The sequence below is a fragment of the Protopterus annectens genome, chromosome 11.part0 (genome assembly GCF_019279795.1).
Source record: "Protopterus annectens isolate FY-2018-M chromosome 11.part0, PAN1.0, whole genome shotgun sequence".
Taxonomy (NCBI): Eukaryota; Metazoa; Chordata; order Ceratodontiformes; family Protopteridae; genus Protopterus; species Protopterus annectens.
The window spans coordinates 1537495922-1537519999 of NC_056745.1; positions in this window are offsets into that span (position 1 = coordinate 1537495922).

Consider the following 24078-nt stretch of genomic DNA (forward strand, 5'->3'; position numbering starts at 1 on the left):
CGTCAAGGTTTCTCTTGAAGAGTGTTAGTGAGGGGCTTTGCCTGATGTAATTTGGAATTTTGTTCCAAAGCATGGGGAGTCTCTGTGACAGGAATCTATCCCTCTAGCATGTTCTATTTATTGTTGTGGCAAGGTTTAGCTCACTAGAGCACATGGCTTGCAGTGAGTTGAATTTCTTTAGGTAGAGCATGTCCATCAATTCTGATTTGGACATGGCTTTGTAAGTCAGGCAGAGATCACCTCTGAGTAAGCGATATGCCACTGAGTACAGCCGGAGTTTTTTCAGTCGGGCTGCATAGGACATATGTTTGAGGCCAGTAATCCTTTTGTGGTCTTTCCAGCAGTTGGAAGTGTCTTGTGAGGTACATCCCAAATGGGGCATTGTACTCTATGATGGGTCTAATGAGTGACGAGTAGAGGGGCACTATAACCTCTTTATTTCTAGATGCGAACCCTTTAGTAATTAGATGGGCCACATAGAAGAATTTCCTAATTATTTTGGCAATATGATTCTCAAAGGAGAGATTACTATATACCTGGGTCCCCAGATCTCTTATTACCTCTTCTGTATTAAGGGGGCTGCCACCTATGTGGTAATTTGTGTGTGCTTTGTTTTTCCCAAACGGGATGACTATGCATTTTTTGGCATTTAGCTTGAGGCCATGACTTTGACACCATGTGTCTGTCTCAGTAAGCCCCTTTTGGAGGATGTCTGTGTCAGCCAAATAGTCAATAATGGCTCCCAGTTTGCAGTCATAGGCGAAATTGGCTAGCCATAGTCCTCCCGTGTTTGCCTGTACTTCTGTGAAGTATATGCCAAACAGTAGGGGACACCACTTGTGACTCGTTTAGAGTTGGACCTGGAGCCCGTTATTCTTACAGTGTGAGTTCTGTCTGTAAGCCAGTTGGCAACCCATCTCATGATGTAGGGGTTTATGCTCAGGCTGGTGAGGTTTTTTAATACCTGAGTGGGGAATGGTGTTGAAAGCCTTGGTGAGGTCAAGGTAGGCTGTGTGAACCACCTTTCTCTCATCTATGGCCTTGGTGACTGTATTGAAGAAGTCAACCAGGTTTAGTAGGCATGATCTGCCCTTAACAAAGCCAAACTGGGTTGGGTCAAGTGTTTGGAGGTTCCCAATGTCTTTGTTAATGAGTTCCATGATGATGCGCTCCATAGCCTTACAGACCAGGCTAGTCAAGTTTATGAGGTGATAGTTACCAGGGTCAGTTGTGGCCCCTCCTTTGTGGAGAGGAATAACTGTTTCTGTGCACCATTCTATGGGCACGTAGCCTGTGGAGAGGCTGAGGTTGAACAGAGTGTTTAGGTGGGGGGTTAGTTCGTTCTGTAGTTTGTGCAAGACGTAGCCTGGGACACCATCTGGTCCCATTGATGCTGTGTTTTTGGCTTTTGAAAGAGCTGATTTCACCTGTGCATCTGTGATTTTTGGGACACTACACTTTTCTAGTATTGTTGTGGGCCCTTTCGGAGGTGAGAGGGGGATGAAGTTTGCACTGAATCTATCTGCCAGGATCTTGGCAATATCAGTACATTCAGTATATTTTGTGATATTTTGCTCTAGTTCAGTGCATATCTGCGAGTTGCCACTTAGATTCTTAAAATAGCTAATGAAGGCTTTGTGGTTATCTTTTGAATCCTTGGCTATTTTCATTCAAAGTTAGCCTTGGATGATTTCATGAGGGACCTTAGTTTCTTCCTGATACTGATCAGGGATATCTTTCCTTCTTGGGATTTGCTTTTTTTCTGAACTAGTTTCCTCCTTCCATTGTATAGCCTGTTTATGGCAGGGGTCCACCAAACTGGTTTCCTTCTCTTAGAGGAGTGAGTCTTGGTTTTTCTAGGGATGGCATGATCCATGCATCCTTGTAGGTGCTCATAGAGTGCATTTGTAAAAGTTTCTGCATCTTGGGCAGCGTTATCCTTCAGTGTGGGGGCTGTGAAACTTACCACTTCTGTCTTAAGTAAGGTGAAGTTTGCTTTAGAAAAGTTTTTTACTGTGGTTTCCTTAGTTGGGGGTGGTGGTGGGGTGTGGACATCCAGAGTGATTAGTTTATGGTCTGATCTAACCAGTGATGGGTTGACCTCTGGTGTGGAGCACCTGTCTCCCATGTTGGTGATGTTCAGTCCAGTATGTTTTCTCCTCTGGTAGGGGAGTTTACCAGCTGATCCAGGGTGTTTGAGTTGATGAATTCCAGGAAGCGCTGGGCCTGGGAGTTTGTACTCGAGTAGTTTTTCCAGTGAATGGTAGAGTAATTGAAATCGCCCAATATCAGGGTGTTCAGTAGGACCTTCATGTTTTCCAGTGTCTCCAGAAAGGTGGAGTGGTGGTCCTGGGTCATGGAGGGTGATCTGTAGCAGGCCACAATTTGCATTGCAAATTTGCCTGATGTTAGTTGCACATGGATGATTTCAGAGGTATCATGCTGCGCCACTAACCTGGAGCTGTAGGTATCCTTGACAAATGTGGATACACCCCCTCCTTTTGTGTTTCGGTCCATGTTCTCTGGCCAAAACGTGTGGTATGAGTTGTAGCCCAGTACTGCTGGGGTGCTCTCTGTAGCCTTGAACCAGGTTTCAGTTACTGCACAGATGTCAATGTTCTCCATACTGACGAGTGCTTTGAGTGTGTGCATTTTGAGATTTAAACTCCTGGCATTGAGTAGCATAACCCTCAGTTTTTTGTTAATTGTGCTGTTTACGTTGGTGGATTTGACTTTTGAGCCTTACGTAAAAAAGGCACTATGGGGGCAGCAAGAGCCTTGGCTAGTATTCAAAATCCTAGGAGTGATAGGTGCAAGCCTTCTCTTGTGAAGCAATGCAGCTTGTCGAGCATGTCGTCCCAGGCTGACAGACACTGGATCCCCTTTGAATGACACCAGAAGCTTAGCCAATTGTTGAAATTGATCATTTTTTCTTTATACTGTGGTATAATTCTTGGTGAGGGCAGGTTGCTACTCGTGGACAGGCTCATAGTAGCCTGGGCTACATGATCAGAGAGCTCTTCCATGTCTCTTTTCATGTAGTCCAGGGTAGGTACGTCTTAGGTCATTCACACCAACATGAACAATGATTGAGTCATATTTGTACTTGTTCTGGAGTGACCTAAGTGCTTGTGTTATGTGGCAGATACTGGCTCCCGACAGGCAGCTAACAGTAACCTTCTGCCTGTCCAGCCTAGTAAGTGGGACATCAGTGTGCCTGACTATAGAGTCACCTATTACTAGTGTGTTAGGTATGTTATTTCACCTTAAGGGCTGTGATTGTGTGACCCATTGATTTTGTGTTTATGTGTTGTCTGGTTTGTGACGGGAGGTACAGGTTGTTTGGGTGTCTGCTTTGGAGGTCTGTGATGCTTTTGCAGGTTTTTATTTAGAGACTCCGAGTATGATTTTGTGTATTTATGTGTATTTTTTGCCAGTGCTGTTTTAGTAGGTCTGTGTGTGGCTGGAGGTATGGTGCAAGTGTTAACCTTTTCCTCTTGACTGTTTGTTCCAGTCTTGGGTGGAGACAGCTTAGCTTCCAGTTTGGCTGTATAATTGCATCTCTCGCATATGTTAGTGTTTTGTGGTAGGAGGAGAGGGCTGTCTGTGTACATGAGGCAGTTGTAACATTGCCTCAGGATACCCAGATTCACCAACTAGACTGGAGAGTACACCTGAAATTGCCCTTTGGTCATGCCTGAATAGTAGGGTGAGCTGCTTAGTCGCTTGGTTGGAGAGGGGTGAATAAAGAGCCTTGCCCTGCTGGGCAATCAGTATCAGGATTTATTAGTGCTTGCTATTAGGTCTGAGCAAGGGCTGGGTTGTAAGACGCTTTTTGAGTGTGTAGGTTGAGAGTTAGACTAGTTTCAAGGGAAAAAAAACTGAAGAGGAGACTTAGTGGAGCTGGGAATAATTTAACCATAGCTAACTGGTGCTGCCCAGTGCGCAAAGCCGTGCAAACATGGGTTTTATAGTAGGGAAATGAAAGAGATAGACATTAGCCCAAAATGGCCAATAAACTACTAACTTCTGGGCTGGAACCACTCCTCCAGGGACAGATAGGTTGCTCAAAGCTCCCTTCTCTCACAGGTGAACAGAGAAACTTCCTTCTATCCAAGTAAGATATGGACAACTCAGAAACTAGTATCTTAGCCCTGAATTCAGCACTAGACTGAAAACTGGACTATACTAGCTTAGAAAGGTGGGAAACAAGGAACTTTTTTTGTTTGTTTGTTTTTTTTTAAAGATAATGCAAAAACAGTAAAAAATACACTTAAACAGCTTTAAACGACTACAAATGATCAGAAAAGGCTATCACACTTTAGTGTCTAGCCTACAACAGTTAAACAAATTATTTAAACAAAAAACAACTTTTTAAAAGTGCAGGCAGTCAAATAAGTACAATATGTGAAAAAACAAGCTTTTAAATCACAACAACACACTGGAAAATCTGTGTTTAGGCGGAAAACAGTTAAGTACAGCAAGAAAGTACAGAAAACTGATACTTAATCACTCCAAAGTCTCTCTTCTAAGCTAGAAGGCTTGTATCAGTTTAAGGCTTTCTAGTGCCACCCAGTAGATTAGTTACAGGAAAGATGGGAAACAAGCGCAGATGTGGTCTTTTAAACCAGAAAGTTAAAAGAGATGGACAAACTGTCCAAATGGTCAATAAACTACAGTTTCTGGGCCAAGAACCTCTCCTCTCATGGTAGACAGGCTACTTAGTGCTAGAAGGCTTTCCTCCAACACAGAAAGGCTTGCAGGGCTCAGAAGCTTACCAACAGTCCTGAATACAGCAACTCTGTATCTGGACTAGGCTAGTTACAGGAAAAGTGGGAAACATGTGTAAGTGCAGTTTTTAAACCTGAACATTGAAAGAGATGGAAAAAACTGCCCAAACAGCCAATAGCTACAATTTCTGGGCCAGGAACCACTCCTCTTGTGGTAGATAGGCTACCTAATGCTTACCACTCCCACTGATAAGCTAGAAGGCTTCCCTCCAACACAGAAAGGCTTTGGGAGCTCAGAAACTTACAAAGAGTCCTGGATACTGCAAACCTGTACCTGGAATAGACTAGTTACAGGAAAGGTGGGGAACAAGTACAAATGCAGGCTTTTAAGCCAGCAAGTTGAAAGAGATGGAAAACTGTCCAAACTGACAAATAAACTACAATTTCTGGGCCAAAACTCACTCTTCCCATGGAGGATAGGCTACCTAGTGCTTACCACTCCCACCGATAAGCAGCTTCCCTCCAACACAGAAAGGCTTGGGGGGCTCAGAAGCTTACTTACAATCCAGGATACAGCAACTCTGTAACCAGACTAGGTTAGTTATAGGAAAGGCAAGAAACAGGCACAAGTGCGGCTTTCAAACCAGAAAGTTGAAACAGATAGAAAAAAACTGCTCAAACAGCCAATAGCTACAATTTCTGGGCCAGGGACCACTCCTCTTGTGGTAGATAGGCTACCTGATGTTTATCACTCCCACTGATAAGCTAGAAGGCTTGCCTCCAACACAGAAAGGCTTGGGGATCTCAGAAGCTTACAAAGAGTCCTGGATATAGCAAATATGTACCTGGACTAGACTAGTAAAAGGAAAGGTAGGAAACAAGCGCAAACACAGGCTTTTAAATCAGAAGTTTGAAAGATATGGAAAAGCTTCCCAAAAAGTCAATAAACTATAATTTATTGGCCAGAAACCACTCCTCCTGTGGTAGATAGGTTACCTAGTGCTTACCACTCCCACTGATAAGCTAGAAGGCTTCTCTCCAACACAGAAGGGCTTGGGGGGGCTCAGAAGCTTACCAACAGTCCTGGATACAGCAAATATCTACCTGGACTACACTAGTTATACGAAAGACGGGGACCAAACGCAAAATGGGCTTTTAACCAGAAAGTAGAAAGAGATGGAAAAACTGCCCAAATGGCCAATGAACTACAATTTCAGGGCCAAAACCCCCTCTTCCTATGGTAGACAGGCTATCTAGTGCTTACCACTCCCACTGATAAGCTAGAAGGCTTCCCTCTAACACAGAAAGGCTTGGGGGGCTCAGAAGCTTACCAACAGTCCTGGATACAGCAAGTCTGTATCTGCACTTGACTAGTTATAGGAAAGGCAGGAAACAAGCTTAGAATTTTTTTGTTACAGAAAAGCAGCTAAAACAGCAGTAAATACAATTCAAATTACAGTGCAGGCCAGCATACCCAAGTGTGTAGCAACACTATGACAAATACAGTTCAAATAAATGAATTAAATTAACAAATGACTAAAAAACAAGTGCAGAAGGCAATAAATTAGAAGGCTACTAACAAGCAGTAATAAGTGCAAATTAAGAGTGACTGAACAGATAACAGCACGCAAAAGAACAACTAAGACATTTACAGTAAGACCAGCTGAATAATAAATATATATATATATATATATATATATATATATATATATATATATATATATATATATTTTAGGGAGGGAACAGAGCAGGATTAAGAGGCTACAGGGGTTGTACTTCCCTAATGTTCTCTTTGTACACAGTAGGAGTGCCTGAAATCAGAATATGATCTCACTACACTCAGTTGACTGAGCAAATGAGATGGGCCCAGAAGGAGTATCCAAATACAAATCTACAAGAGGGACGGGCAATTTCAAAGCCACCAACATTAACAGCAAAACAAGAACAGGGAGGGTGGGTGCTGAACTAATTGTAGAGAGACAGCCACATCTTCAGTTGAGTTAATATTCAGTGAAAAACACAAATAAATAAATTAAATACAGTACTATATGAAAAAGAGAAGATAAAAGTGTACTTAAATTCACTTATATGTCCAGTTGATTTCAGGTAGATGTTAGCCGGCCAAAGCTCTGATATTAATCAGAGATAACTTAAAATGTATCACTTATATAAGGCAAGACAGAATGTCAGTGATGAGGTGTAACTACCCCTCCCCCACTGCTATCAATGACTACACAGAAATTCTAACAAGTACTTTGTAGAGAGACAGCCACAACTTCAGTTGAGTTAATATTCAGTGAAAAATACAAATAAATAAATTAAATACAGTACTATATGAAAACAAGCAGATAAAAGCTCTTTTTTGCTTCATTAAGGGGAGATCATGCCTGTTAAACCAAGTGGAATTCTTCAAGTATGTCAGCAAAGCCCTGGATGAAAGCAAATCAGTACATACTGCCTATCTCAACATGGCAAAGGGTTTTAACACAATTTTTATTGTGGTTGCGGTCTCCTCGCTATCCGGGTTTGGTTTTTGTGTGTTTTAACACAATCCCCCATTCAGGCATCATTGTGGAACACATCCAGCTGGAGATTAACACATACATCATTAGATGGATAGCCAACTGGCTCACCAACAGAATGCATACAGTCATTGGTGGGGATTTCACCTCTACCAGTAGACCTGTTACCAAGTGGTGCCCCACAAGGGTTTGTGCTGGGCCCCCTACTGTTTGGAATGCATTTCTCAGAAAATCATGTGAAAAGTGATAGCCTGTACTCTTCCCTCATCAAACCAGTAATACAGTACAATGCTTCCTTTTGCATGTAACTTGCCAGACACCTGCAGCAGCTGGAGAGGCCTAAGAGTTTTCTCATTAAGAAAATCCAGGGGCTTCCACCACATTACCTACATGGACAGACATGAAGGCCTGTCACTGTGCTCTGTATCATATAGACTGCTGAGAGTTGACTTGTGGCTGGCCTACAGAGCAGTCTTGTACCCTGCCTTAATGGAAATTCTGCACCTCCACAAATCAAATAGGACAAGACTCACTAACTCTAGGGATCTTAACCTAGTCTACAACACCAATAGAACATTCTGGAGAGACAGCTATGTCTCCAGGAGATTGCCACTCCTATGCAATAAACTGCCAATTCACATGAAACTGAACTCCTCAATGACCCTATTTTTAAGTGTAACTAGAACAATTGGATGGGAAATTGTAAATTTACCCCAAAGGTTTCACCTATGTCACTGTTATTCAGGGGCAACCAGTGCTGATCATGGATTTGCAAATATGGACTACATATCTTTGTCTATAAGGGAAAATTGGTTCAAATTGGTTTGGCTTGAAAAGGCCCTAGCGGTATTAGCCTAGTAACCTCCTATGAACCTATGAACCTAGGGCCATCGTGGTAGTAGCCTTGTATGAACCTATGAAGCTATGAACCTATGCAGGCCTGCCAACATTTTGTCTCCCACATGGGCTACTGATGTTATGTACTATAAGTTCAGCTACAGTCTTGCCAAAGTCAGACTTGTGCTATGGTGCTTGCATTAAGTACTATGTTCTGTAGTCTGTGTACTTAGATAGGTAGGGGTTCTATTCTCACTGCAGTCAAGTGTGTGTGTATATGTATGTGTGTGTGCACTCTTGCTTGACATTACAGAGAGCCTTTTAACCACAGGATATGGGATAGTGTTATTACCATATTCTCAACAGACACTGCTGATGTCATCGGCTACATCAGATTTTTGGATATGCAGTCATCCCACCAGGGCATGGTCAGACACTGGCCTGGAGGCCAGGCAGATGTCACCTCATCTTATACCAGATTTTAGTAACATAGCTTTTGATCTAACCACATACATCATGGCATGGTTTGTAGGCCCTGTGTTATCTTGCAGAGAAAACCCTGTGGTCTCTCCAGCTGCTGCATGTGCCTGCTGAGGTTCATGCAAAAGAGAGCATTAGGTTCATAGATTAATACTAGGCTAATTGCCCTTGTGGGCCATTTTAAGCCTAGCCAGTTACCCCATGTGAGAATCAAACCCTGCACCTTGTGTCTGCAAGGTAAACACCTTAACCATTATGCCAACCTCACACCCATTATACTATATTATCACTATGATGAAGTTTGACTACAGTGGTGTCATACAATACAAAGACCTGAATATGATGCTTGACTTATGATGTGCACCACACATTTGTCCTGGAAAATACTTAATAAGAGAAGTTAAAAAGCAATGATACACATTGCAGTTTCTGACTTCACAATCCTTACAAGAGCATTCACTATAAAGTTGTGAAATTTTAATGCTATCCACTGTCTAACTTTCCAAGGCCAATATAAGTCAAAGGTACAATGACCAGTTCAACAACACAAATGCATATATACTAAGCACTAAATTAACTATGCACCCAAAGCATCAGACACAGCTTTTGTATCCCTGAATCCAAAAGATAGAAAACAGGGATATGGCACAGTTCTCATCACTTGCACAGAGTGTTGTGTGTGTGTTGTTTACTTGCACAGAGTGTTGTGTGTGTGTTGTTTGGGTGGGGGGGGCAAGAAGCCTAGGCTGACACAAAAAGTTAATGAGTATGTGTGTGAGTAAACAAGAGAAGAAGGCAGCCATTGGGACAAAACAACAAATGGCTAGTGAAACAAAATGAGCAACTGTTGTGTGTGTGTCTGTAGAAGTAGTCCAGGTGAAATTTGTGTGTGAATGTCTGCATGAATACAGTCAAGCTCTGCACAAGCAATACATCTTGGTCTGCCGAACAGACCAAAAGTTCACAAAGGTACCGTACTTGACCAAGAAAAAATCCACAGGTACCACCCAGAAATGAAGACCAGCTGCCGAAGTGAATAATTAACTAATCCCATGGGGCAGAGGGAGTATAAAGGGAATGGTTCTAATAGTCAGTCCACATCTGAAGAAGTAATTCTAAACAAAAATGTATTGTGTAGGAGACATTAATGTGAATGTGAGATCTATATGTGTTTTTATTAAAGTTGTGTTTTGGCACTTCAGCAGCTGGTCTTCATTTCTTGGTGGTACCTGTGGATGTTTTCTCTGTCGGACAGGTGTAAGCCATTTATGGTAAAGGTGACAGTTCATCATTGTCATCCTCAGTGATGTGAACTGCTTCTGTCAGGAGTTACACTGGCACCTCCACACTCAAGGTCAGAGGAAGTGTTGCTGGACAAGCTCCATTCAAGGGGGTTCCCAGGACTATGACCCCATGGCCTGTCACATCTGGGTGTGGGTAGAACACTTACTGACAGAGCAGTAGCAGTACTGTCACTATGGAGTGTGATCAGCCACAGCCACGTTGGCTGACAGCAGATGATGTGGCTGACCTATTTCCATGAGGATAAATGAACAACAAATTCCAAATAATGAACCAAAAATTAGAAACCACAGCAAAAATTCACCGTGAGACAGAAACACACTGACTTGAAGAGATGTATTTCACCATTTATTATGATACCTCGGCCTTTCACCTTCAAGGAATATTTTAATTACAAAACCAACCTCCTTTTATATAAACCAGATACCTAAACAATTATTCAATCAAATCACTAAAGACACTTAATCATTTAATACAAAAATACCTCAACCTTTTAAAGTGCCATCTCATAAGTGCATTATATAAATATGTAATTTAGCTGACTTTCAAAGGAACTAGCTAAGTATATACCAGAAGTATTGCAATACAACTTCAAAAAGTATACATATACAGAAATATTGCTTTCCCCATACAAAACATTTATATAACCACAATATAATAGATATTATAAATATTTATGCAATACAATTTTATTACATTAATGCCCATCATAAACAAATCAGAATATTCTGTCATCAAATTAATAAACATACAAAATTAATAAAACAAAATATCACATATTAATTGAATGTTGTGCAAGTATTTTTCATACAAAATTAATTAACCTATAAGGTCATATTGCTGTCCAAATTCATACCTCTGAGATATAGTGTATGATAATTTATTATAATTCTATATTCTAACCTATTATGTTCCCTTCTAAAATTACCTATAATGACAGTAGGTCATGCCAATACACTAACCCCCCCCACTGATCTGTTGTGTTTAGACATAAAATGAGTTGCTACTGGACTTTCTAACTTGTTTCTTCTGACATCCCCAAGATGTTCTAGAATACGAACTTTGAATTTTCTAGTAGCCTGTCCTATGTACCAACAAATATCCGTGCAATCACATCCAGTGATATAGATCACCCCACATGAATTACAATCAAAATTCTCTCTGGCATAATAAAGTTTTCCATTAATTTTCAGACCATGTAGGTTTTTAACTCTGTTACATACTATGCAATAACCACATATTCGTCTACCTACTATTCTCTCATCTATAATGTTATAAGCCCCATTACTGAGCAATTCCTTTAAATTATTATACCTGCCATATATGTCTGGGAAATAGCTGCCCTATCATACCATCTTCAATTACTACATGCCAAACCTGTATAATAATGTTTTCCAAAAGAGGAGAAAATTTGAAAACCTGGTCACAAAAAATATTTTTTCTTCCACATACTGAGGCTGATTCCCTTCTCCACCAAACATTCTGTCTCATGGTAGATTTTTAATATGGTTTCTAATTTTTAGTTTGCTATGTCCATGAGGATGCTGTTCTTCTCCCAGCCAATGTTCTATCACATACACTGCTTGATCCATGACAGACATCCCTTGGTCCCATCACAGACACCATTAATTCCAACTTGTCATTTATATGATCCAGTGAATTGGCAACATGATGGAGGCAGTCACAAATGGCAAGACTGTGGCACATCCTCAACCTTGCACATTTGTCTAGACTACCAACAGAAATGTGCCTGTATCTCCATGATTGCCTAAACATATGTTAAGTGATACCTGCAGGAGGTGAAAGAGGGACAGCATGCCCCCTCTGAGCACCCCTGTCAATCGTCCTGTGTGGCACCTTGCCCTCACTTTGGCTATGAACAGAGTCAACAGCTACTGAAGCCACTCTTCCCTGATCAATGTCCTCACCCTCCACCTGTCCAGTATATGTGGGCTCAGTGGACTGGGTAGGCATAGGCCTACTGGCTGTATCCTATGGAAATGCAGTGGCTTGCAGTATGTCAACCTCTGTGTCAGATTCAACCTCTGCACCCACCAACTATGCCTCAGTTTGGCCACCATCATCATCAGGGTCTGCTGATGCAGTGACATCAGGTGGCACAGGGCCCACACTCCCACTGCCATGATCACCTGTGATGAAAAGTAAGAAACATAGGAATACATTAATAACTGCAACACTACAGTGAAATATATACTAACAAACTAAAAGTGCTGCCAGTATTACAGACATATCCCAACTACAATGAGTTTCCTTTGGATTTACCGCCCCTTGAGCAGTCTGAATGCCTGAAGGGGGAAAAAGCAGTGGCAGAGGAGGTACTCACATAATTGACAACACTTACCACAACCCCAGCCTGGTGAATGGACAAATGCTGGACTGAAAAGGAAGAGTTGGCAATGGTAACTCCAATATTTGAACAATTGAACTCTTGTCAGATTATATTGAATCAAATAGGTGACTTTAAAGTTTCTAAGTGCAGTTCTTGTAGTACAGTACAGGAACATGCTGACATTTTATCTAAAGGGTTTATATTTGTTATGACAAAAAGTGAACCTAATGGAGACACTCATGGACTTAAAACTTTACATCAAGAAATTGAACTTGAACCTCTTGTTTACTGACTCTGATATGGGTGATACTACACTAAAAGTATTTAGTTTATATAATCCACCAATTCACCCTACTTTGATTACTCTGAAAATATGTGAGCTTGATATTAGATCTAACTTGAATAAGTAACCTGGTTTCAATAACCATGTGGTCATTCTAATACTGAAAAAAAATGAACTTGAATTATTGCAATATCTAGAAGCTTGTAACAACTGGTTCGTGACGCCAGACAAGGGGGTGGGGTAGTACTCATGGATGAGTTACTGTATGTAGAGAAGATATGCAACATTCTGTTTGATGATGCATATAATCAGGTCTCCAAAAGGGAGATGAATTTAGAATATGGGAAAATAAGAGCAACACTGTACTACATGTTAATGCAGTGTCAGATTTCTGAAGATGAGAATAAATATTTAAACATTGATAATCCCATGATACCTACTATATTTGGTGTGCCTACGTTACACAAAGACCTGCAAGATCCACCCATATGCCCTATAGTTGGCACTAGATCCCCTATTACTTCTATTTTAACTAAATTTCTTGATTTCCATCTTAAGCCTGAACTAAATAAACATGCACACCTAAGTAAGGATTCCTGAGATTTTCTGAGTAAATGTAACCAGTTGACATTTGATGAAACAGACATTTTTTAACCATTGATGTAACAGTCCTGTACACTTGTATCCCCCATTTGACAGGCCTGGAATGGTTCACTGATTTTTTTGCAAATAGAAACTAATTTGTCCCAGGAAAAAATAAACTCATGTGTAGATTTATTGTCTTTAGTTTAAAATAATACTTACATTACTTTTAACAATCATTTTTTTTTCCAAACAGAAGGGGGTAGAAGTGGGGTCAGCATGTGGTGCCTTGTATGTGAATGTGGTCATGCTGCAATGGCAAAAGAACTTTGTTTACAACAGCACATACAAGAATTCCTGGTACCTTTATACAAGGTACATAGATGATATTTTTATTGTATGGAAGGACAGCAGAAATACCACCACTGTTAAAATATTTGATCACTACAACAGAGTTACTTAGTTTCACCCACCATTTGGGTGTTGATAGTATTTAATACCTGGATGCGCTATTAGTGAAGGATTACCAGATGAAGAGAATTATCTCCAAAATATTTAGAAAAACTACTTATTGTAACTCATTTCTTTACTGCACTAGTGCCCAACCCCCAAAAAACAAATGCAGTGGTTAAAGGAAAATTTGCTCATGCTGCTAGAATGATCATATACTTTGAAGACTTTTTAGATAAATGTAATAACATTAAGGCCATATTTAAAAAGAGGGTATCCCGAGGCATTTGTAGATAGATCCCTTCAAGAAGTAATACAAAAGAGAAGGACCAATCACTCAACCCCAATTTTGAGTAATGAAAATGTGGACACTAGGTATACTTGGCCCTTTAACACCTCAAGCTACTAGTTTAAGGTTTAAATCTAGTTTTATTGCAAACGTTTCAGTGGACAGTGATGTTATTAAATTAATAATAAATAAGAACTGGGATGTGGTGAATGAGACGATGAAAATATAAAAAGTTGAGAACACCCCTTATAGGTTTTAAGAAGGGTTACTGCTTGAAAATTTCAAACATCTAAAAAATAATCATTTGTACAGAGCAATAGAGGCATGTTTAGAAGCTTTGAATGTAATTATTGCAAGCACACTCTTGCGGGCAACAAGATCAATGTTAGTGGACAGGTTATTAATATTTATGGAAAATATACTTGTGCATCAAAAGGGGTGGTCTACATTGCCTGTTGCCAATCCTGTGCATGCTTTTACATCAGAAAAACAGAAAGATGCTTGAAGGGCCATATATATGAACATTTATATGACATCAAGAATAAAAATGACAATAACATTCTTATTAAACATGTTAACACTCATCCACACCACTATTTTAAGTTTGTTATTGTTGAACACCTTGAAAAAAACTTCTGCAGTGGACCTTGGGGCTTGAAGTTGAAGAATAAAGAATTATCTTGGTAATTACATTTGAAAGCTAACTGTCCACTAGGCATTAATGGTATGACATCCATTGCATGTTTACTGAAATAAAACGCTTATTATAGATAATAGGTATTTATTATTTATGATTTGTTTTAAATATGTATATATTTATTTGTGTGTGTGTGTGTGTGTGTGTGTGTGTGTGTGTGTGTGTGTGTGTGTGTGTGGGTGTGTGTGTGTGTGTGTGTGTGTGTGTGTGTGTATATATATAGAAAATATAATTCCGTTCTTGTTGGCCAACCATGGTAAGTCAATGTGATGAATTTCATCATTTAGGTGTTTTGGCTTTTTTACATTTTTCATAATATGTGTCAATGTTATGGCACTTGAGTACATTAGGTTTCAGTTGCATGATAAAGACCCTACATACCCAGGTTTGAAAAGTGGGAACACAGACCTGGCCACACAGGTGTACACCTATTGTGCCTCAGATCACCATGTCTTCTCTTAAATGGTATGGTAGGAGTCATATGGCATAGCTGAGGCCACTGTCACCAGTAGGTGACATACTCATAGCGTCATAGCCTCCACAGACTCTTCTCTCAGCATGCCAATATCTGACTCCAACAGTCATTTGTTGACGTACCTTACCAAGCTGTACTGGTGCTTGCACACATCAGCATGGTCCTGCAGAAGGCCACAACACATCTTCAGTATGCGCTCACTGCTGTACATCTGCAATGGGTGTCATTGCTATCTGTGACATATAGTTTCCTCAGAGGTGATCTGTGCCTTGCATACAGGGCAAAGTGTGACCCTGCTGGAGTGCATCTGCTGCCTATCTATAGGAAATATAGTAGCTGGATAACTCACTCAACAGACATTAACCTACTATGTGATGTAAGTACTACATGCTTGTAAGAGACATTTGCCTAGCTGACATTAACACACCCTTGAAACAAACCCTGCCTAACGGTGCACAGAGCACCTCAGCACATGCCATCTGTTTGATTGGCTGGGCAACCATCATCTCAACACATGGCATCTGCCTGAGTCCCTTTTGAACTGGGGTGATATGTGCTGATCCTGTCCTGAGTGGTAAACAGATGTCTCCAATTGTGAGGGCTGAACAACCATTATGCTAGTTAGGTTCACATGTCCTATAGCTCCATAATATGATGTATAGTGCTGTATCAGCCTCACACACAAACATGGCCACATTCAGGCTAGTACCACTACTATTCACTGCATACATGACACGCCAAGGCACACACATAGTGTCAGTTGGCTGTATGTACATTGCAACACTTACCTATGTAGTGGGACACACTACAGATCACACTACCTGATGCACACACCACACCTCATGTCTGCTGGTACAATCCCTTTATAACATATACTGATTGTTGATATCAGCAAGCTTTGTATTGGTCAGTCATTTGGTTGGGCCACATCACTCGCTACATATAAAATAGTGCAAAACCCGAACTATATCTACATTCCAAAAGTTATGATACATATATTATATAGATACACACACACACACACACACACACACACACACACACACACACACACACACACACACACACACACACACACACACACCTGATTTTTTGGAGTAAGATTAGAACCCTTACCTATCTAGTGTTATACAGTGTAGACCTCAGTACTTATTACATGTGCCACAGCTTATGTCTAATGTTACACTCTCAGCTGGTAGTCTTAAGGTGGCTGACATCATCAGGCCTTGCAGAAGAGGGCAGTTTTTTGGCCAGCAGCAAGTTCCAGGCCCAAAAGGTGCATAACCATTGCAGGTGGATAGTCCATGAGGGCATATCCATTGTGTTGCATGAGTGTATACACACACACATATGCAGCAAGTGGGCTGGACTAAGATTAGGACCCCTACCCATCAAGGCTTATACACTATAGAGAACAGTATTTATTGCATGTGCCATGGCTTATGTCTGCTGTGCATGTGATTGCAGGCCCAGTACTTGTGCATTAAACAAACTGCATTTGTGTTGAACAGCATCTGTGGCCTGCAGAGTGATATTGTTTCATACTGTTATCTACATCTCATATCCTAGCAGTGAGATAACTGGTGTACAGTTACCAGTATGGCCATAAGTGGCTGCTTGCAGTTAGTTAGATGAAACTGTGGGCAGGGACACTTAATTCCTGTATATAACAGAGATGTATATATAAATGCAGCTTTGTCTGTGTATGACATGTATATATTCTGTGTCCTACTGGCTTTTGAGAGGAGATTTATGCGTGACATACAGGGCTTTGTCAGACCCTTGTCTGATGGACGTCCTGCATATCCATAAAACAAACAGGACCAGAATTACCTCTTCTAAAGACTTAAACCTTGCCTGTGATATAAATAGGACCTGCTGGAGAGATAAGTATGTATCCCAATGACTACCTTGTCTATGGAACAGGCTCCCCATCCATGTGAAGCAGAGTTCCTCCCTAATCCAATTCAAGTGCAACTTGGAAAATTGGACAGGAAACCAGAAATTCATCCCTGGTTTGGCACCTATGTCTCTGATGTAAATATGTAACTAACTTGTAAATTATTCATCTCCCAGGCCCATGCTTACACTTATCAAGGGTATTAGAACTTGTCAGAGATTTGGGATGCATGGCTAGGCTTAAAAAGGCCCTTGTGGTCATTATCCTAGTAAACACCTATGAACCTATGGGTGGAGTCTATGTGTCATTTTAATATATATAGCTATATATATATATATATATATATATATATATATATAGATATATATATATATATCTATATATCAGTATATATCTGTCTGATGCTACATTGCAATAGAGGTACTATGCATGTGAGAGAGAGAAACTGATAGATATGTATATGTATATATCTGAATGTGTAGATAATTATATGTAACAGGTCATTTCACTGATGGGGCAATGGAAGTGCGCTCATTTTTCCTAAGTGTACGGGCATGCCCAGTGGGACTATCAGTATTTATAATGTGACTCCAGGACATACCTACCTGTACTCCAGTCTGAGAATTTGTGTGTTACAGACATTAACATCCATCCCTGTTTCTGCAGTGCTGCACTTTACCCAACATGTCCACGGCATTCCCCAGCAGTCTTCCGTAGTTAATATGTGACTAAGGTTGGTAATGTTACACCACCAGCAGACTGACAGTCTGTATACTTCTCAACTCACCTGATTTCCTCAGAATGTCCAGAGTTGTGCCTCATATGTTTGGTTTGTTACTCATACATTTGTGGCCTTCCGGTGCTTTGTTGAATGCTGACATCAATACATTCCACTAACTACAGACAAACAGTTGCATTTTTGGCTTTATATCCTTCAGAAAATATGTGATAATGCAACAACTTTTATTACATCAATGGTCTAGGTTAATGTGACCATTATTTCAATTCTGTCCCTATGTTTGGGCCTTTGTTCCCACAATCTTTCTGGTTTTGTCCAGATTTATTGTACTAAGATGTTGAGTGATATGACATTCTGTAAAAATACCAACATAGTGCCACCTCACATGCAAAAGATGTGAGTAATTCCAGATTAGAAACATCAACACCATCACCATGTTAGCTTCCCTAGTCCACTGAGCAACATGGGCCGCTAGACAGAGAGGAGTCATTCATCACACAACCTGCAGCATACATATGTACAATGTTATCCTGCGTGAAGAGAGGCATGACATGTGTGAGTGATAGCTATGTTACAGCCCTGAGATTGCCTGGCCCACTGTTATACCATAGCTAACTTTCTGTTAATGTAGTTATAAGGGTACAATGCTGTGTTGGGGGTGGGGGGGACAGCACTTGATCAGCTTGGGTAGACAGTAGTCCAAACGTCAGGTGTGCCTACTGTTTAACATCTCCCTTGCCTGCTGTCATGAATATTCCAACCATGAGGCCTAGTTAATATTGAGGAACACATACTATTGGACTGGGTATCTGTAGTCTCATGTAGATGTTAAATCTGACCACATCTCCCATTATATTTCCTTGCATAACAGCAGCAGCAGATCTATACATATGATACCTTATTATAGTAATTCTTACAGTTAGTGTGCAGGTTAGAGACTTACCTTGCGAACACAGCAGTTGACAGAACTGTAGTACAGGGATGACTCTATGTGATGCAAGCAGTCTACAGCCAATACATGGATAGGTACAGGTTATGTGGGCTGCCTGGCATGAGCTATTTTAACATATGTATTGTATATGGGTAGGATGGAGCTGTCGGTCCCTAGTGCCCTAGGTTGTCAGTCAATGTGCTATGTCTTGTCTCTTAGCGAATGCAGGGTATACTGGGCATGCCTACATCTACTTACAGGGATATCATCGGGGAGACTCATTCTCTGAGTTGTCCTGTGAGTGTGGCTGTGGTGACCTAGGCACTGGTGTGGGGCTGTGTATCCCTTCCCTTTGCTGATCCTGCTGCAGCTGTTTCTGCAGGATCATATTGTGTAGCATGGCACCAACTGTGAACATATGCACACATGTGGATGGAGAGTACTGCAGGGCTCCACCAGATATACTGAGGTAATGGAACCATGACTTCAGCAACCCAAACACATGCTCTGTGATGTTCCTAGTTTGTGTGTGTGCTTCATTATGGCGTTCTTCAGTGGGTGTGTGTGCATTTCTGATGGGTGTCATCATCCATGGCTGCAGTGCATAGCCAGCACCCCCCAGTAAATGGCAGTGTGGGATTTCCATACTAGCAAGCATCTGGTACAGCTGTAATGCATGCCAGATATGGGAGTCGTGATAGCTGCCAGGGCTGCCAGCACACACACATTCATGATAATCCACTGGGCATTGCACACAAGCTGGCAGTTGATGGAGTGGTACCCCTTGTGAATGACATAGATTCTACCCTCCTCACTGGGTGGTGCCTTGATGTGTACATGAGTGCAATCTATGGCACTCAGTAACTCAGGGTAGTATGCTACATGGTAGAAGTGTTGCATATTGTTGGCCCTCACCTCAGGGGTGAGAGGAAAATACATGTGCTCACTGGTACGTGATACCATGTCATCCAGGAACTGGTGGATTACCATGGATGATGATGCCTGTGAGATGGCCATCTTGTCCCCAGTTGGTCTTTGGAAGGGACCTGTGGCTATTATCCTAATGGCTACACATACCTTTGTTTCCAATGGAATGGGTTCTCTTCTTTTGGCTCTGGGTTTGAGTTGAGGGTGGCAGAGCTCAGTGGGTTCTTGCAGTATGTCTTTGTCCACCCTGTAGTGCTCTACAATCTCCAGCTCATGTAGCTCCTGGAAGGTTACCCTGGGCCTGAGCACTCATCTCCTTCTCTGCCTAGGCCTATTGTCAGCAGCAGCAGCAGCAGCAGCACTGACTTCAGCATCTAGCACATACAGATGTAGCAGACCTGCAGCAGCCCCTAGCATTCTCTCAGTTAAAATTTCCAAGTCTGTACTCCAATGGTGCAGAGTATGGGGGAAAATCAGATTGTAGTGTGTATGAGTACTTTATAGAGCTCTACTGTTGGTGCTGCCTGCATGACTGGCTATTTATGATGTATTGCACCTGCCTAGTATATCATTAACTTAATTTAATGGCCCAAGTTTAAATTAAACAAGGATCAACAGTAATTAATACATCATTGGCCTTTTAGATGCTCTCAGCACAGTGGTATGCCACACAAACATGCAGAAACGTGCACTCCAAAGTTAAACAAACTTAGAAATCAGTGCACTCCCCCCCCAGACTTCCATGCTCAGCACTGCGGTGTGCCACTCAAACATGGTGAAACACGTGCCTCTTAGTTAAACAAAGCTTAGAAATCAGTTTACACCCCTCCAGACTTGCATGCACAGCACTGCGGTGTGCCATTCAAACATGGTGAAACACGTGCCTCTTAGTTAAACAAAGCTTAGAAATCAGTTTACACCCCCCCAGACTTCCATGCTCAGCACTGCGATGTGCCATTCAAACATGGTGAAACACGTGTCTCTTAGTTAAACAAAGCTTAGAAATCAGTTTACACCCCTCCAGACTTGCATGCACAGCACAGCTGCACAGCAAGCAAACAGGAGCAGCTGTGTTCCAATTTTCTCAGCAGTTAGTGGACACACTCTCCTGATATAAGCTGCTTTTTCTGTGGACACCAACATGGTTCTCTACCTACACAGAAGGGATCTGCAGACACAGTTAACCCATTATGCTATTCAGTTACTCCACCTCATTTGCATAGGGTTCCATACTCACATCTTGGATACTACACGCTTCCAAGCCCTGCCATGTTAGCAACAGCACAAATGCATCATTGTAAATACTGCACACAGGGTCCTGTAATGCATTTCTGTCTCATTATATTAATTTTGAGTTTTTCCGCATTTTTTTTATATATAAGGCGTGTTTGCACACAGCAAACATGCCCAGATTATTACAAAAAATATTTACAAAAGATAGTTTCCCTCATGTCTGTGTGTGCTATGCCATTTCAGAACATCTATTTCCATTTTTAGAGCCCCTTTTGTCTTTTCACAGTCCTGTACATGGAATTTTTCTATGTACACTATGGACACTGACCCAGGGTCTGTAGGGCTGCTTATCTACCTGCTGGATTGCTCTACCTGCCTCATTCACATGAGATTCACCTGTTTTTGAGGTGATTTGCATGCCATGGAAATTTCCATGTTGGCATGCTCATGCACGCTGCTCAGCAGTGCTTACTGGATCTAAAAATGTTCGCACCTGCGTTAGCAGCAAGGTGTGATGACTACACAGAAAACAATGTGTAAGCGTTATTAAATCCCACCCCCCCCAGTATCCATAAAAATATTTTTAACAGCAGTAATGTGAGGAAACATTTTATGAAATATTGGAATAAAATAACATTGGTGAAATTATATTTATACATTAAATACATTTATTGAAGAAAAATTTAAAACTTTTAAATAACAACAAGTATTCACTGATAACTTCATCTCCTTTTACGAAAAAAAACTACAACAATATTGTTTAAAGATCACCTAGGATAATCAATAAAATTACTGTCCCTAAAGAAATATACTTAATACTAATTCCATACTCTAGTAAATTTTTATTGTCTTTGAGGTGCTACAGCAAAAATTGTAAGAGAACACTTAGAAAATTTAAAGATTAATATAAAGGGTAGCTTAGTACTGATGGGAGACTAATTGTATAATCAATGAGTCAAATACCAGTGCCAGAACAAAACCCAGAATTGCAGATTTAGCAAATGTTAAAAATGGCTAGAAGATAATAATCTTTAGGAAACAGTAGACTATGCAGGAAACCCATCTCTTTATTTTACACATCACTGTTGCATTCTTTCTATCTCAATCTAGTATAGATATAGTTGATGTTTTGTTGTATTTAACAAACAAATGTAAACATAATATATATGTATGTATGTGTGTGTGTGTGTGTGTGTGTGTGTGTGTGTGTGTGTGTGTGTGTGTGTGTGTGTGTGTGTGCGTGTGTGTGTGTGTGTGTGTGTGTGTATAACAACAAGTATTCACTGATAACTTCAAACTGCAACTGGTCAAGACCATAGCATCGAAGTTTTGAAACTGTGAAATTGTGATAAAAAAATAAAGTAAAAACAATTTTTTTTTAATTTTTGTGGGTTGGTGGCCCCTCCATATCCCCTACTAAATAAATATTCCAACTCTAAGATCACACTACAGTGAGGAAAATGATACATTCCCCGTTCCGTGCTGTACTATGATCTCCATTCAAAACCTTCGAAGTTTTAAAACTTCGATCTTATGGTCTTGATCATTTGCAGTTCAAAGTTTTGAAACTTTGAGCATGTGAAGGGAATCCATATATATGGACCTATTGTGTATGACCTAAATGGTCTAATGCTGAATGTAAAACACCGACAAAATAAGTTCTGTCATACACAGTTTCTCTCTCACGTCCATACAGTGACTTTCATGCACATCGTGCAACAAGCACTCTCCAGCACTCATTGTTTCTGTAATGGTTACAGGTTTTATGAGGTCAGGTTGCTAGCCCAAGGCCTAACCCTCCTTGGAGGGTGAACCACATACTCACACACACACTCATACCTAGGGCCAATTAGAGTGTCCAGTCCACCTACTACATATCTTTTGAATGTGGGAGGAAACAGGAGCACACAGACGAAACCCACTCGAACACAGGGAGGACATGCAGACTCCACACAGAAGGCATGCCAGCTGAGATTAGAACCAGAGAACTTCTTGCTGTGAGGTGACAGTGCTAACTGCTGCACTTCTGTGCCACCCAATCATACACAATAGCAAAAAAAAAAAAAAAAAAAAAGAAAACAATAATATCAAGAGAGGAAAGCTATTTCCTCCCAATGTTAAAACTAAACTCTCCCACAATACTAACTTCAAATTTGTCCATATAGTGACAGTGACACAGGAAGGTTTTAATGATGTTAAGATTCTCCACCCCCTACACTACCTTAGTAATGGATGCTACCACTAACCCTAATGCCTCCCCTTCCCCAACCCTAACCCTACTCCTTAAAATCATTAAAAATTTCCTGTAATACTGCTACTAGTCAAGACAGACTCAGACAAACAAAGATTTACAAACACACGCAAACAACACTACATCTATCCCCTAATCTCATCCCTGCCCTTATCCTAATTACACAGATTCACACACAAACAACTCCCATCCTTCAATCATCCCTGACCCAAACCCTAACTCACACACACACACACACACACACACACACACACACACACACACACACACACACACACACACACACACACACACACACACACACACACGCACACGCACACACGTATGCATGCACACACACACACACACACACACACACACACACACAGACACACACGCACACGCATGCACGTGCACACACACACACACACACACACACACACACACACACACACACACACACACACACACACACACACACACAGATGCACACGCACACATGCACATAAAAACACACACACTAATAATGACTTTAATAAAGGATATGTAAAAATGCTTATTTCACCTAATGCAGATGTTTTTTATCACCATCCATCTTGTGTCAGTAAGCATTTATCACCAGCTTTCCCTCCTTACAACTTAAAAACACTCTGATCCCTTCACACTACTAGATATAAAAACAAACCTTATCCAATGCACTACAAAACACATTAAAGCAAACCCCTGTGTCTGTACACATCTACATGTATCAAAATCAAACTATACGTGTGCATCAAAATCAAACGCAATCTTTTACCATAAAGTCAGCAAATAATATTGTCATTGAAATTGTAACTCACAGTAAACTTCTCGATCTGGTAATAGATGATAATCTCAAATATAACTAGTATACACTAAAAAATCTTTCAGCTTTTGCCAGTTAGGGGTCACCACAGCAGATCACCGGTCTGCTTATGGTTGGCAGTGAATTTTTATAGTGTCGAGTTGCCAGCTTCATCGAAGGCACACACACACACACCCATGCACCTACCTGCATGTCTTTTAACATTCAGTCAATCACAAGGAGAACATACAGACTCCCCACAGAAGGCACTCCAGCCGAGAATCAAACCAGAGAGCCT